Here is a 12,780-nt window from a genome sequence, read left to right as displayed (position 1 = left end):
CGCGCTCACTCAGAGACGCGTGAGGCCTGCACCGCGCAAATGAGCGGGAGCGCGCCGGCGGCGTGCGGGGGGTACGGCCGTGTCTGAGGCAGCGGCGCGGTTAACGGCGGAGGCGGCGGCGGCGGTGGCGGCGGCCCGAGGATTTTGGGACCGGGGCAGCGGGAGGATGAGGCGTCTGCGATAGAGCTTGGGTCGCAGGTAAAAGAGAGCGGCCGGCGCGGCCTCTCCATCGCTTCAGAGCCGGGGTGGTGGGTGTGTGTTGGCGGTGAGGGGAGGGCGGCGGGAGCTTCAGAACAGCCGGCGGGCTTGCTTGTGTCCCCGGTGAGGGGTGAGCTCGCTAGGTGCGGGATGGCAAGGGGTGATGGGGCCGGGGGAACGCCGACCGGCGCGGCGTTTTCATTGTGAACGGCGGTTGAAGCAGCGGCTCAGCTCTTTGTGGGCTGATGGAAGGGGAGGAGGGTGGGAACTCGTCACTCAGCCGAGGGTTGTTGGTGGTGGGGCGGGGTGGTTCTGGCGAGAAGGAGAGTGATTCCTGGCTTAGGGCTGAAAGAGACCCTGGGTGTGGGGGTAATGGTTCGGGTGGTCAGGAGGCAGAAGGTGATGAACAGGGGAAGAAGGGATGAGGGGGAGAGGAAGGAGCTGGGTGCAGGAGCGTGTGGGGGCAGTCGGAGAGGGACAAGCTGGGGGCAGGAGGGGGAGATAGAGAATTGAGTGTGTGTAGGAGGAGGGATTGGTAGAGGAAGTGAGGGTGGAGCATGTGAATGGATGAGAAGAAGGTGGAGGATGTTAGTGCAGGAGGGTGCGGTGGGGGTGTGGATTTGAACTGGGAAAGGGAGTGTGATGGGGTAGACAAATTTGGGGAATGGGGCAAATGGTAGTCAAGAAAGAGAGGACTGGGGGGGTACTAGTGGTTGAAGGAGAGGTGGACAGTCTGCAGGAAGGCAGATAGGGGGGAGAAAGGGAAGGGGGCAGATGGTCATTGTGAGATGGAGATGGGTGAGTGGTGGCCCAGAGTGGGGAGGAAAGATTGGACCATCAGGATTGGAGAATGGGGGAGGTGCAAGAGGAGATGAGGGCAGGACGGAGAATGGGAGGGGAGTGTGAGAGGAGGAGAAGGCAGGATTGGAGGGGGGAGGAGGCAGGTGGGTTGTTAGGGGAAGGAGGATGGTGGGAGTTATTGAATTGCACTTATTTCTTACATCCTGCGTGCACATGAGGAGTAAAAATCCTTATGTTATGTCTCTGTCTAAATGTGTAATTTGTAGTAATTTGTAATAAATAATATGTGCAACAGGATAGTCAATATAGCATAGAAATACAAACAAATAGTGTGTAGGCTGCCTCATTATTATTTAAGGCCAATCAATGTAGCATTGTCAGCAAATTTAATTAGCAGATTGGAGATGTGGGTGGTGACAGTCATGGGTATAAGAGTAAAGGAGGGGGCTTAGGATATAACCCTGAGGGGCTCCTGTTTTGAGGGTCAAAGGGGCAGAGATGAGGGAGCCCACTCTTACCACCTGCTGGCATTCTGACAGAGTCCAGGATCCAGCTGCACAAGGCAGGGTGAAGGCCGAGATCTCTGAGCTTCTTGTCAAGGCTGGAAGGAATTATGGTGTTGAATGCTGAATTGTAGTCCAAGAACAGCATTCTTACATAAGCATCCTTCTTCTCCAGGCGTGTAGGGACAGTGTGTAGATCTGTGGCTGTTGCATCATCTGCTGATCGGTTGTGTCGGTAAGTGAATAGTGGGGGGGGGGGGGGGGGTCCAGTATGTGTGGTAGCCAGCTGCAGGTGTATTCCTTGACCGGTTTCTCAAAGTATTTGCTTATTCATGAGGGGAGTGTGACAGAACACTAGTCATTCAGACATGTTATCTTGGTCTTTTTAGGTATAGGAACGATGGTGGATGTTTTGAAGCAGGAGGGCACTCTACACTGGGAGAGGGAGAGATTAAAAATGTCTGTAAACACACCTGCCAGTTGTGCTGCGCACATCCTGAGTACTCATCCTGGGATGCCGTCCAGTCCCGTAGCCTTGTGACTGTCCACTTGTTGGAAACACCTGTATCCTTCAGTCTCAGAGATGACCAAGGTGTAGGTTGCATCGGTGGCTCTTCTCGGGCTCAGTGTTGGCAACATTGAACAGAGCGTAAAAAGATTTAGCTCATCTGGGAGAGGGGCAGCACCACTGTGCTTAGCTTTGAAGTCTGTGATGGTGTGCAGACCTTGCCAATAAGCTGCTTGTGTTGTTGGTGGAGAGTTGTGTCTGGAGGTAGGAGTTGGAGAGGAAAGGTGCATGAAACTTGCTGCTTCTGTGAGTGTTGGCAAAAATACTGATGGCAGCGAGAAGGCAGCTACTTTCTGCAATTGTGAACTTTCATACCAATTTCTTTTGGCGACTGGTTTATTTCCTCGGGGTTAGGCAGAAATTTTGAGCAGAAAACAAGGATTCAATATTCTTTGTCTATTTAACAGCCTTTGGACCACTGCCTGAACCACGTGGATATCTGCACAGGGTTATAGGGACAGCAAAATTAATGTGGGTAAAGATAGCTTACTTTTGTGGGGTAGGGGCATAACCACTAGGAAAAGAGAGTGGGACAGACTTCATTTGAAAACCAATCACAAAAACATAAGTGATAGAAGCAGAGTGATAGAAGTAATTCAGTTCTCCTGTGTGTTTTGCTCTGCTGTTTCATAAGGTCGTGTTTGATATTTTGTTTCACTATTCCCATTTCTGTATTCCTTTTATGTCTTACAAATATATCAGTGCTCTATCTGAAATGTAGTCTGGTTTTAAACAAAATTGGGTTCAGGTGAGAGGTATATATTTTTGATAGAGCCAAAATAGCAGAGTGGTATAGTAATGATAAGAGAGTGATGGGGATAGGTGAAACATTATGTTAATTATTCAGCAAGAAGTGAGTACAGTTGGAAAAATAGGAAAGACATTTAAGACTATGTTGAAATGGCAAAACACTGGAATAAGTGGGAATGATCTAATATCCATTAGGGACGCACTCAGTGGCCACCTTATTAGGTACACCTACACTCTTGCTCTTTAATGCAAATGTCTAATCAGCTGATCATGTTGCAGGAGCTCAATACATAAAAGCATCAGACATGGTCAAGAGGTTCAACTGTTCAGACCAAACATGGAAAAGAAATGTGATCTAAGTAACTTCGACTGTGGAATGTTTGTTGGTACCAGATAGAGTGGTTTGAGTATCTCAGAAACTGCTGATTTCTGGGATTTTCAGGCACAGCAATCTTTAGAGTTTACAGGGAATGTTGCGAAAAGTGAAAAGAAAATCCAGTGAGTGACAGTTCTATGGGTGAAAATGCCTTGGAAAAAAAAGAGAGGCAGAGGAGAAATGCCAGACTGGTTTAAACTGACAGGAAGGTGATAGTAACTCAAATAGTCATGCATTGCAATGGTAGTATTGCAGAAGAGCATCTCTGAAGTCATAGCATGTTCAATCTTGAAGTGGATGGGCTTCAGCCCTAGAACATTACAAACATGCACTTATTGGCCAATTTATTAGGTACAGGAGTGGCCATGAGAGGCAGCATGATAAAGGAGATATGTAGGTTGTTATTAAAGAATAAACGGGACAGTGTGCAAATTTAGGACTTCAGAGAATAGAGTTCCTGTTCAAGTTGTCTGTTTTATGATTCCACGGGCAAATTTGTTTGCAACCTTACAGGCAACAACTTCAAAGGTAGATGTGCTGTAGTTCAAGGTTATTGTCATTGAACTGCACTCATATACAGCTAGATGAAATACTGCTCCTCCGGGACCATGGTGGAAGATGCAGTACATACAGCAAATCTAATAATATTAGCACAATAATATTACCAGATAATTAAAGATGCATTCTCATTTTCACACCTCCTATCCGTCTTCTCCCCTTTCCCCTATTCACACTGAGGGCAGTCTATCATTTGACAAATAATAAAATCTTCAATCTTTTACAAAAATTGAGGCAAATCAAAATGGCAAGAGCTATCTTGAGAATGAGTTCATGGAATAGATTTGAGTCTGTTTCCAAGAACAGTGCATTTTATAACCAATCGGGGAGCAGTCTATTTTAGGTCTGAACATGTGCAGCAATGCAGGATTAGTTGGTAATCTCGTAGTAAAGGATAGCTTTTGGAAAGATTGTTAATTATATAAAAGATTTTCATATTTAGTTTGAGAGTGAAAAACGTAAGCTCAATGGTATCATAAATTTACTTCGAACTTTTAAAAGTTTTTACATAAGTATATGGCTAAAGTAGATTGGGAAATTTAGATTTTTAACAGTAAGTATGTAGTGACAAGCTTAAAGAAAAGTTCATAATATTCAAGGAATATATACCTTATTGAAAATTAAGGGGCTGAATTGCCTAGTCTGCTGCTTTGGACTTGCCTCCTGTGATTCTTGTCAGCTTTCACTTTTTCTGTATGCAGAGGTTTGAATGAGCTGACATTCAAAACTGCTGGCTAGAAGTCAGCACTATTTGATCCAGAAATTCTGTGGGGTGGGGGGAGTGATCAATGCACTAGCAAATTAAAAGAAAGAGCTTATTAAGTAATAAATGAGAGTGGTAGAACTGAAACTTGGCTGGATTTTAGGGACCAGTAAAGGATGATACAGGGGGAAATGGAATATGTGTGCCAAATGGCAAGGAGTATAAAAATGGATTGAGAACTTCAGAGAGTAAGTGAAGTGAAAAGTTGAAAATATGCATTTCCTGGTAGCTGATGTTAAACAAATATCTTGTATCTATCTTAACAGTACAATACAATAAAAGTATTCCTAAAGTAGTAGGTAACTAATGAGAGGTGAAGAATTGTCAGAGGGATACAGCTACATCTCTAGGAGTATTTGACAAGTTTTTAAAAAACCTTATTCTTAGCACAGTGTTATTTTTTACAGCATAAATTGTATGAAATGGTATGTTGACACTTTTCCACCAACTGTACCTGGAGTTGTTTGTAAATTTTTAAGTTTAGCTCATCACATGCTATGTATTAAATTAATTACTATGATTTTTTTTCTTTCTCAGTATTCTGCAAAAGCTAGATGATTTTGGCTCTTCTGCCTGAAAATCATGTGATTTCAAATGTTGCAATGTGTTGAATAATAGAGATTGACAGGGACAGGATAAAGATTCTTAACTTTCATAGTGCATTTTTCTCCATTGCTAGTGTTGTAGGGGAAAAAACTGGAAAATGAGCAGGGTTGAAATTTACAATTTAAACTCTTGATTCCCTATAGATGGGTTGATTCATATGTGAAGTACATTTGAAAACAATTACCTGTAAACTAATCTGAGTGTTTTTCTCTAGAAATACATTTTTTTTAAAAATTGTCTTTTCTAAATGTTTTGGCTTGAAGCTTGGCAATACATAATTCAAATAAAATTTGCAGGCACTTGAGGGTCTTCTACCCTATCCTATCAGATTACACCTTTATCTCTCACCTATAAACTTCCCAGCTCTTTACTTCATCCCTCCCCCTCTCCTGGTTTCACCTAACGCCTACTTATCTTGTACTTCTTCCTTCCTTACCCCCCACCTTTTTGCTCTAACTTCTCATCTTTTTTTTTCAGTCTTGATGAAGGGTCTCAGTGTGAAACATTGACTATTTACTCTTTTCCATTGATGCTGTGTGACTTCTGAGTTCCTCCAGCATTTTGTGTGTGTTGTTTGGATTTCCAGCATCTACAAATTTTCTTGTCAATGTACTTGAGATTACTGTGGAGAAATAGTGAGAATGTTGGTCTTAAATTGAATTGACTTTATTACTTACATCGTTTCTATACATTATGAGTAAAAATCTTTACGTTATGTCTTTGTCTAAATGTGCAATTTATAAATAGTATATACAGCAGGACAGTCAATATAACATAGAAGTACAATTGTATCAGCATGAATTAATCAGTCTAATATCCTGGTGGAAGAAGCTGTCCTGACCTGTTGGTCCTGGCTTTAATGCTCCAGTAACGTTTCCCAAATGTTAGCAGCTGGAACTGTTTTTGGTTGGGGTGACTCGGGTCCCCAATGATCCTTCGGGCCCGTTTTACGCTCCTGTCTCTGGAAATGTCCTGTGTAGTGGGAAGTTCACGTTTACAGATGCGCTGGGCTGTCCACACCACTCTCTGCAGAGTCCTGCGATTGAGGGAAGTGCAGTTCCCATACCAGGCAGTAATACAGGAAGTCAGAATGTTCTCAGTTGTGCCCCTGTAAAAAGTTCTTAATAAGATTTGGGGCCCATACCTAACTTTTTCCACCTCAGACAGTTGAAGGAAGAGCTGTTGTGCCATTTTCACCACACAGCCAGTATGCACAGACTATGTGAGATCCTCGGTGATGTGTATGTCGAGGAACTTAAAGCTGTTCACCCTCTCAACCCCAGATCCATTGATATAGGGGTTAGCGTGTCTCCGTTCTTCCTGTAGTCCAAACTAGCTCCTTTGTTTTTTGTGACATTGAGGGAGAGGTTGTTTTCTTGACACCATTGTGTCAGGGTGATGTCTTCTTCATTGTCGGCTGACTGGTTATTCTTTGAGATTGGATCAATCAGTGTAGTATTGTCAGCTAATTGAATTAGCAGATTGGAGCTGTGGGTGGTGAAACAGTCATGGGTATACAGAGGCAAAAGGAGGGAGCTTAGGACACAGCCCTGGGGGGCTCCTGTGTTGAGGGTTAGAAGGGCAGAGAAGAGGGAGCCCACTCTACCACCTGCCGGCAATCTGACAGGAACTCCAGTATCCAGCTATATAAGGCAGGATGAAGGCTGAGGGTGAAGAAGCTCTGAGATTCTTGTCAAGGCTGAAGGGAATTATGGTGTAGAATGGTAAAAACAGCATTCTCACATAAACTATGTGGCTATTGCGTCATCTGTGGATTGGTTGTGTCAGTAGGTGAATTGTAGGGGTTCCAGTGTGGGTGGTAGCATGCTGCAGTTGTAGTCCTTGACCAGCATCTCAAAGCATTTGCTTATTATTGAGGTGAGTGTGACAGGATGCCAGTTCAGACATGTTACCTTGGTCTTTTTAGGTATAGGAACAATAGTGGATGTTTTGAAGCAGGAGGGAGTCTACACAGGGAGAGGGAGAGATTAAAAATGTCTCTAAACACACCTGCCATTTGTGCCATGCACTCTGAGTACCCGGCCTGGGATGCTGTCTGGTCCTGCAGCCTTGCGACTGTCTACCCGTTGGAAATACCTGTGAACTTCAGCCTCGTAGATGATTAAGGTGCAGGTCTCTTTGGCAGCACTCCTCAGGGGCTCAGTGTTGGCGATTTTAAATTGAACGTAAAAAAAAAAGATTTAGCTCATCTGGGAGAGAGGCAGCGATGTTGGAAACGCCACTGCATTTAGCTTTGAAGTCTGCAATAGTGTGCCGACCTTGCCATAAGCTGCGTGTGCAAGAGATGTTGGAATGGCTTTGTAGAAAGGTCTTGGTTGATTTTTACGTAGAGGTGTATTTAATTATGGTCCTTGGTAATGTGAAGTGCTGATCTTTGAAGGATAGATTATTAAATTGAAGAACATAATAGGCTTTAGGTACCTGGAATTTATATTATAAATGTAGATTTTGAGGAGTTTAATTGAGAGTTTTGAAATAGAAGTAAGATCTGATACATGTGGGCAGCAACTTTTGAATTAGATTAGGATGTGGATGTACTGTCAATGGGTGGTATTGTTATTGATCTCAGTCACCTGGATCTGTTTAATTATCATTGACTTCAGAGAAATTCTTCCTAAAATGGCTTTTAAAAAAATATATCTTTTGCCTTGTATGAGGTTTGCTGGATGGATTAGCACCTTGGCAGATCATTTTGATTTTGAAGGTTACACATTTTATATTGACTGCTAATAATTTATTAATCAGCTTTTTTTTTAAATCAAAGGGTGTCATCTTATTTGTTGTTCAGGTCAGTATCTTCTAGATGTCTGAATTGTAAATCCACTTGGACTAAGGTGTTAACTGTCCTGTGCTATCACCTGTGGGATCATCAATTGATCTGTCACCTGTCTTCAGGAGTTTCGGCCCACTTATGATCAAGACTCGAGGTGGTGGGCCAGCAGTGCTAAAGCACCACCTCCCACTGGTGAGCTTAACAACTTGGCATCTGCCTCTATCAGAGTTGTTGGTCACTTCCAACAGATAGTCTACTCTTCAGGTGTCTATGCAACTACTGAAGAGTTTGCAAAAGATGGATTGACTGTCTGACTATCTGTCCCTCTGGATGTACTTGGTTCACACCCATGATGATCCTGTCTCTGCTGCCTCAGCTACAACCCTGCTGGTTGACTTGATCTCTCGTCTTGTGAAGCCAAGGTCACGCAGCCACTTCGGGAAAGTGAACGCAATAAAGCCACAGCAACCTACTTCAGATGGATAGCATGAGACCTTCCACCCTCTGTCTCTGCACTGTGATCTTAATTCTGCATCCTTGGTTAGCTCGCTCTCATGGGCTTCATCGATGTTGTCTTCCCAGGGGACTGTGAGTTCACCAATAACCACTTCTCTACTGGTGTCAGACCATACGATTATATCTGGACGTAATGTGGTGAAAGCTATTTGCTCCAGGAAACTGCCTTTCCCATCCAGGTTGGTCTTGGCACACCAATCATTGGCTGAAGAAAGTATGCTTGATTGTGGGCTTGCACTGTACACCCTTGACTTGGAGCCTACTTTCACAAATTATATGCGATGTTCTGTGCACCATGGGGCATGAGATAAGTTGTATTGCAGTACTCTCTGCTCAATCACTTCTGTTACAACTTTGAGAACATTTAATGATATTTTATTAATTGTGAAGTAGTTCAACTGCATTAGTTTGTATTTTCAATTCTTTTTCAAGTCCTCTGCAGTAAAATCTTTCTCTGGGCTGTTTTTGGTACTTAATATCAAACAATTTGAATAAGTTTGTGTATATATATTGTCTTGTGAATTTTCAAGTCATCTGAAGACACTTTGAGAATACTTTGTCGTGCAAAGTGCAATCTGTATTAAAATAATAATTTTTTTGCTCAACTTTCACATCCAGTAATATTATAGCCAAGTAATCAGTTACTAATGTTGATTTATCAAGTGAATGGGAAAAGATGAAGGTTAACTCCTCAGCTGATTAGAGCTTTGGAACTTTTTGCATCCACCTGAGCAGACAGATCATGTCTTGTTAACACCTCATACAAAAGCAGTGCAGAACTGCCTCAATGAAGTCTTAGACTAGATTTTGTTTTTCAAAAAGTATGACTTACTGTTAAAACTTCTACTTAATAGATTTAAATGTCATTCTCATTACAGGAATACCTGTGTTAGTAGGAGTTTGTGTTTCTAGAAAATGGGCTATATCACAATTTTCCATATTGCAAAGCTATTTCATCTGTGTGTGCATGAAGTACGAGTTGGATAGAGATTTGTGAACTCTGTAAGGGCAAATTTCTGCAACCCAATGCTGTAACATGGGGGTCACCTGTGCATGAGATGTATCTTAATTAATACGATACTCTTAGTTAATATGTGGAATCTGTGTAGAGCTGCAGTACCCAATTGTGCATTCTCTCTTCGAAATCCATTTTTTCAATTGTGTACGCTGTTAGAGGCCTTCTGGTTTAAGCTGATTAACTAGTTGTTTAACCCACCTTGGTGATATATATCACATAGGTGATCATATTCTTCAGTAATGTAAATCAGTCCGAGATCTTTCTGTCTAGGATAGTGAAAGTTTGATCTGGGTGAATAGGTTGATGTGACTTTGGACAGAAGCTTGTAATCCATATTAAGCAATGAGAAGAATTGCATTTTCTGATCTCTTTCACTTCCTCTATCTGCTTGGAAATGAGGGTGATGATGTTCTTCCCTGTGGATTGCAACATCCTACCAGCTGGATGAATGGCAAGGCGTACTTTCATGAAGCTCAGACTGATCCAGTACAACTGAGCCAAATGCAACTCAACTAGTGCGCTGTTGCTTCTCAGGGTTTTTTTTTGCTTGGAAGGAGCCAATAGACTGTAGAAGGCTATGTTGGTTTGTGAAGGCAATAATGATCCATTCTCTTCTTTAAGGCTATCAAGTTTTGAACTTCCTTTTTGAAAGTTTTGGAAGAAATGTCGGTGTGAAAGTTCAAAGTAAATTTATTATTAAAGTACATATGTCACCATCACCCTGAGATTCATTTTGTTGTGGGCATAATCAATATATCTATAGAATAATAACCATTAGGGAATCAATGAAAGAGCCCTCAACTAGGGCATTCAGCTGGAGTGCAGAAGACAACAAACACTGTAAGTACAAAAAGAGTAAACAATAAAACTAAACCAATAAGTATTGAGAACATGAGATGAAGAGTCCCTGAAAGTGAGTCTATTGGTTGTGGGAACATTTCAATGATGAGGCAGGTGAAATTGAGTGAAATTATCCCCTTTGGTTCAAAAGCCTGATTGCTGTAGGGTAATAACTGTTTCTGAACCTCGTGATGTGAGTCCTGAAGCTTTTGTACCACCCTCCTGATGGCAGTAGTGAGAAGAGAGCATGTCCTCAGTGGCAGGAGTCCCTGATGATGGATGCTGTATCATCATCTCATGTAGATGTGTTCAATGTTTGGAAGAGCTTTAACCATAAGATATAGGAGCAGAATTAGGCCATTCAGCCCATCGAGTCTGCTCCACCATTCCATCATGGCTGATCCTGGATCCCACTCATGGACTTGGCCTCCTCTGCAGTCTGTGGCAGAGCATTCCACAGATTCACTACTCTCTGGCCTATAAAAAAAAATCTTTCTTAGTTCTGTCCTAAAAAGTCGCCCTTCAATTTTGAGGCTGTACCCTCTAGTTCTGGATACCCCACCAAAAGAAACATCCTTTCCACATCCACCTTATCTAGTCCTTTCAACATTCGGTAGGCTTCAAAGAGGTCCCCCTGCATTCTTCTATTCCAGTGAGGACAGACCCAAAGCTGCCAAACGCTACTCGTATGTTAACCCTTTCATTCTCAGAATCATCCTTGTGATCCTCCTCTGGACTCTCTCCAATGACAACACATCCTTTCTGAGATATGGGGCCAAAAACTGTTGACAATATTTCAAGTACGGCATGACTAGGGTCCATAGAACACTACAGCACAGTACAGGCCCTTCAGCCCTTCATGTCGTGTCGACCCATATAATCCTTAAAAAAAGAAGTACTAAACCCACACTACCCCATAACCCTCCATCTTATAAAGCCTGGGTCTTATAAAGCCTCATAATTATCTCCTTGTTTTTATATTCCCCTTGAAATAAATGCCAACATTGCATTTGTCTTCGCTTTCTTTAACACAGACTCAACTTGTAAAATAACATTCTGGGTTTCTTGCACGAGGATTCCCAAGTCCCTTTCCACTGATATTTGAACCTTCTCCCCATTTACAGAATAGTCTGCACTATTGTTCCTTTTTCCAAAATGCATTATCATGCATTTCCCAACACAATTCCATCAGCTACTTTTTAGCCCATTCTTCTAATTTGTTTAAGTCCTGCTGTAATCGTATTGCTTCTTAAGCACTACCTACCTCTCCACCTATCTTTGTATCATCCACAAGTTTTGCCTGGAAGCCATCAATTCGATTATTAAACTCATTGACAAACAATGTGAAAAGTAGAGGTCCCAATATTGGCCCCTGAGGAACACTACTAGACACTGGCAGCCAACCAGAAAAGGTCCCCCTTATTCCCACTTGCTGCCTCTTACCTGTTAGCCATTCCTCTTTCCATGCCAGTATCTTTCCTATAACGCCATAGGATTTTAACTTGTTAAGCAGCCTCATGTGTGGCACCTTATCAAATGCCTCCTGAAAATCCAAGTAAGTGACATCTACTGCCTCTCCTTTGTCCACCCTGCTTGTTACTTCCTCAAATAACTCTTAACAGATTTTTCAGGCAAGATTTCCCTTAACAGGAATCATGCTGACTCTGACTTGTTTTATCATTAGTCTCCAGGTACCCTGAAACCTCATCCTTAATACTAGACTCCAACACTTTCCCAACCATTGAGGTTAGGCTAACTGGCCTATTATTTTCTTTCTTTTGCCTTCCTCCCTTCTTAAAGGGTGGAGTGACATTTGCAATCTTCCAGTCTTCCGGGACCATGCCAGAACCAAGTGATTCTTGAAAGATCATGACCAATGTATCCATTACCTCTTCAGCAAATTCTCTCAGGATTCTGGAAAGTAGTCCATTTGGTCCAGGTTGAGACCTTTCAATTTGCCTGGCACTTCTTCCCTTGTAAAAGCAATGGCACTCACTCCTGCTCCCTGACACTCATGGACCTCTGGCACACTGCTAGTGGCTTCCACAGTGAAGACTGTTGCAAAGTACTTATTAAATTCATCTGCCATTTTTTTTGTCTCCCATTACTACCTCATCAGCATAATTTTCCTGTGATGGGTGTGATAGACTAGGCTATAGCCACTACTTTCTGTAGGATTTTCTGATCAAAGCATTGGTGTTTCTGTACCAGGCTGTGATGCAGCCTGTCAGTTTTCTTTCCATCTATAGAAGTTTGTCTAAATGAACTCAGCAGGCTGGGTAGCATCTATGAAAAAGAGTAAGCATTCGACTTTTCAGGCCAATTCCCTTCTTCAGTTCTGGATGAAGTACTAACGAGGGGTCTTGGCCCAAAACATTGACTGTTTACTCTTTTACATAGATGCTGCCTGGTCTGCTGAGTTCCTCCAGCATTTTGTGTGCATTGTTTTGATTTCCAGCATCTGGAGTTTTTCCTCTTGTTTGAAGTTT

At 42.5% G+C, this 12,780-nt stretch overlaps 1 protein-coding gene across 10 annotated transcripts in view; it reads left to right on the top strand.

The window, feature by feature from the left end:
- Window positions 1–12,780, top strand: part of fam49bb (family with sequence similarity 49 member Bb) — a 208,726-nt gene that overhangs the window by 26,655 nt on the left and 169,291 nt on the right. For 3 of the 10 annotated variants that reach the window (XM_073052934.1, XM_073052928.1, XM_073052896.1), the window contains exon 1: window positions 70–198. The exons of 5 other annotated variants lie outside the window; for them this stretch is intronic. The gene's annotated coding sequence lies outside the window, so the exon portion shown is untranslated. Of the gene's footprint in view, window positions 1–62; window positions 199–12,780 lie in introns of those variants that run through there. 2 more of the 10 variants (XM_073052905.1, XM_073052949.1) reach the window with 2 other exon arrangements.

The sequence above is a fragment of the Hemitrygon akajei genome, chromosome 1 (assembly GCF_048418815.1).
Source record: "Hemitrygon akajei chromosome 1, sHemAka1.3, whole genome shotgun sequence".
Classification (NCBI taxonomy): Eukaryota; Metazoa; Chordata; class Chondrichthyes; order Myliobatiformes; family Dasyatidae; genus Hemitrygon; species Hemitrygon akajei.
The sequence above is the reverse complement of the archived record's forward strand: the minus strand, read 5'-3'. Positions and strand labels throughout refer to the sequence as shown.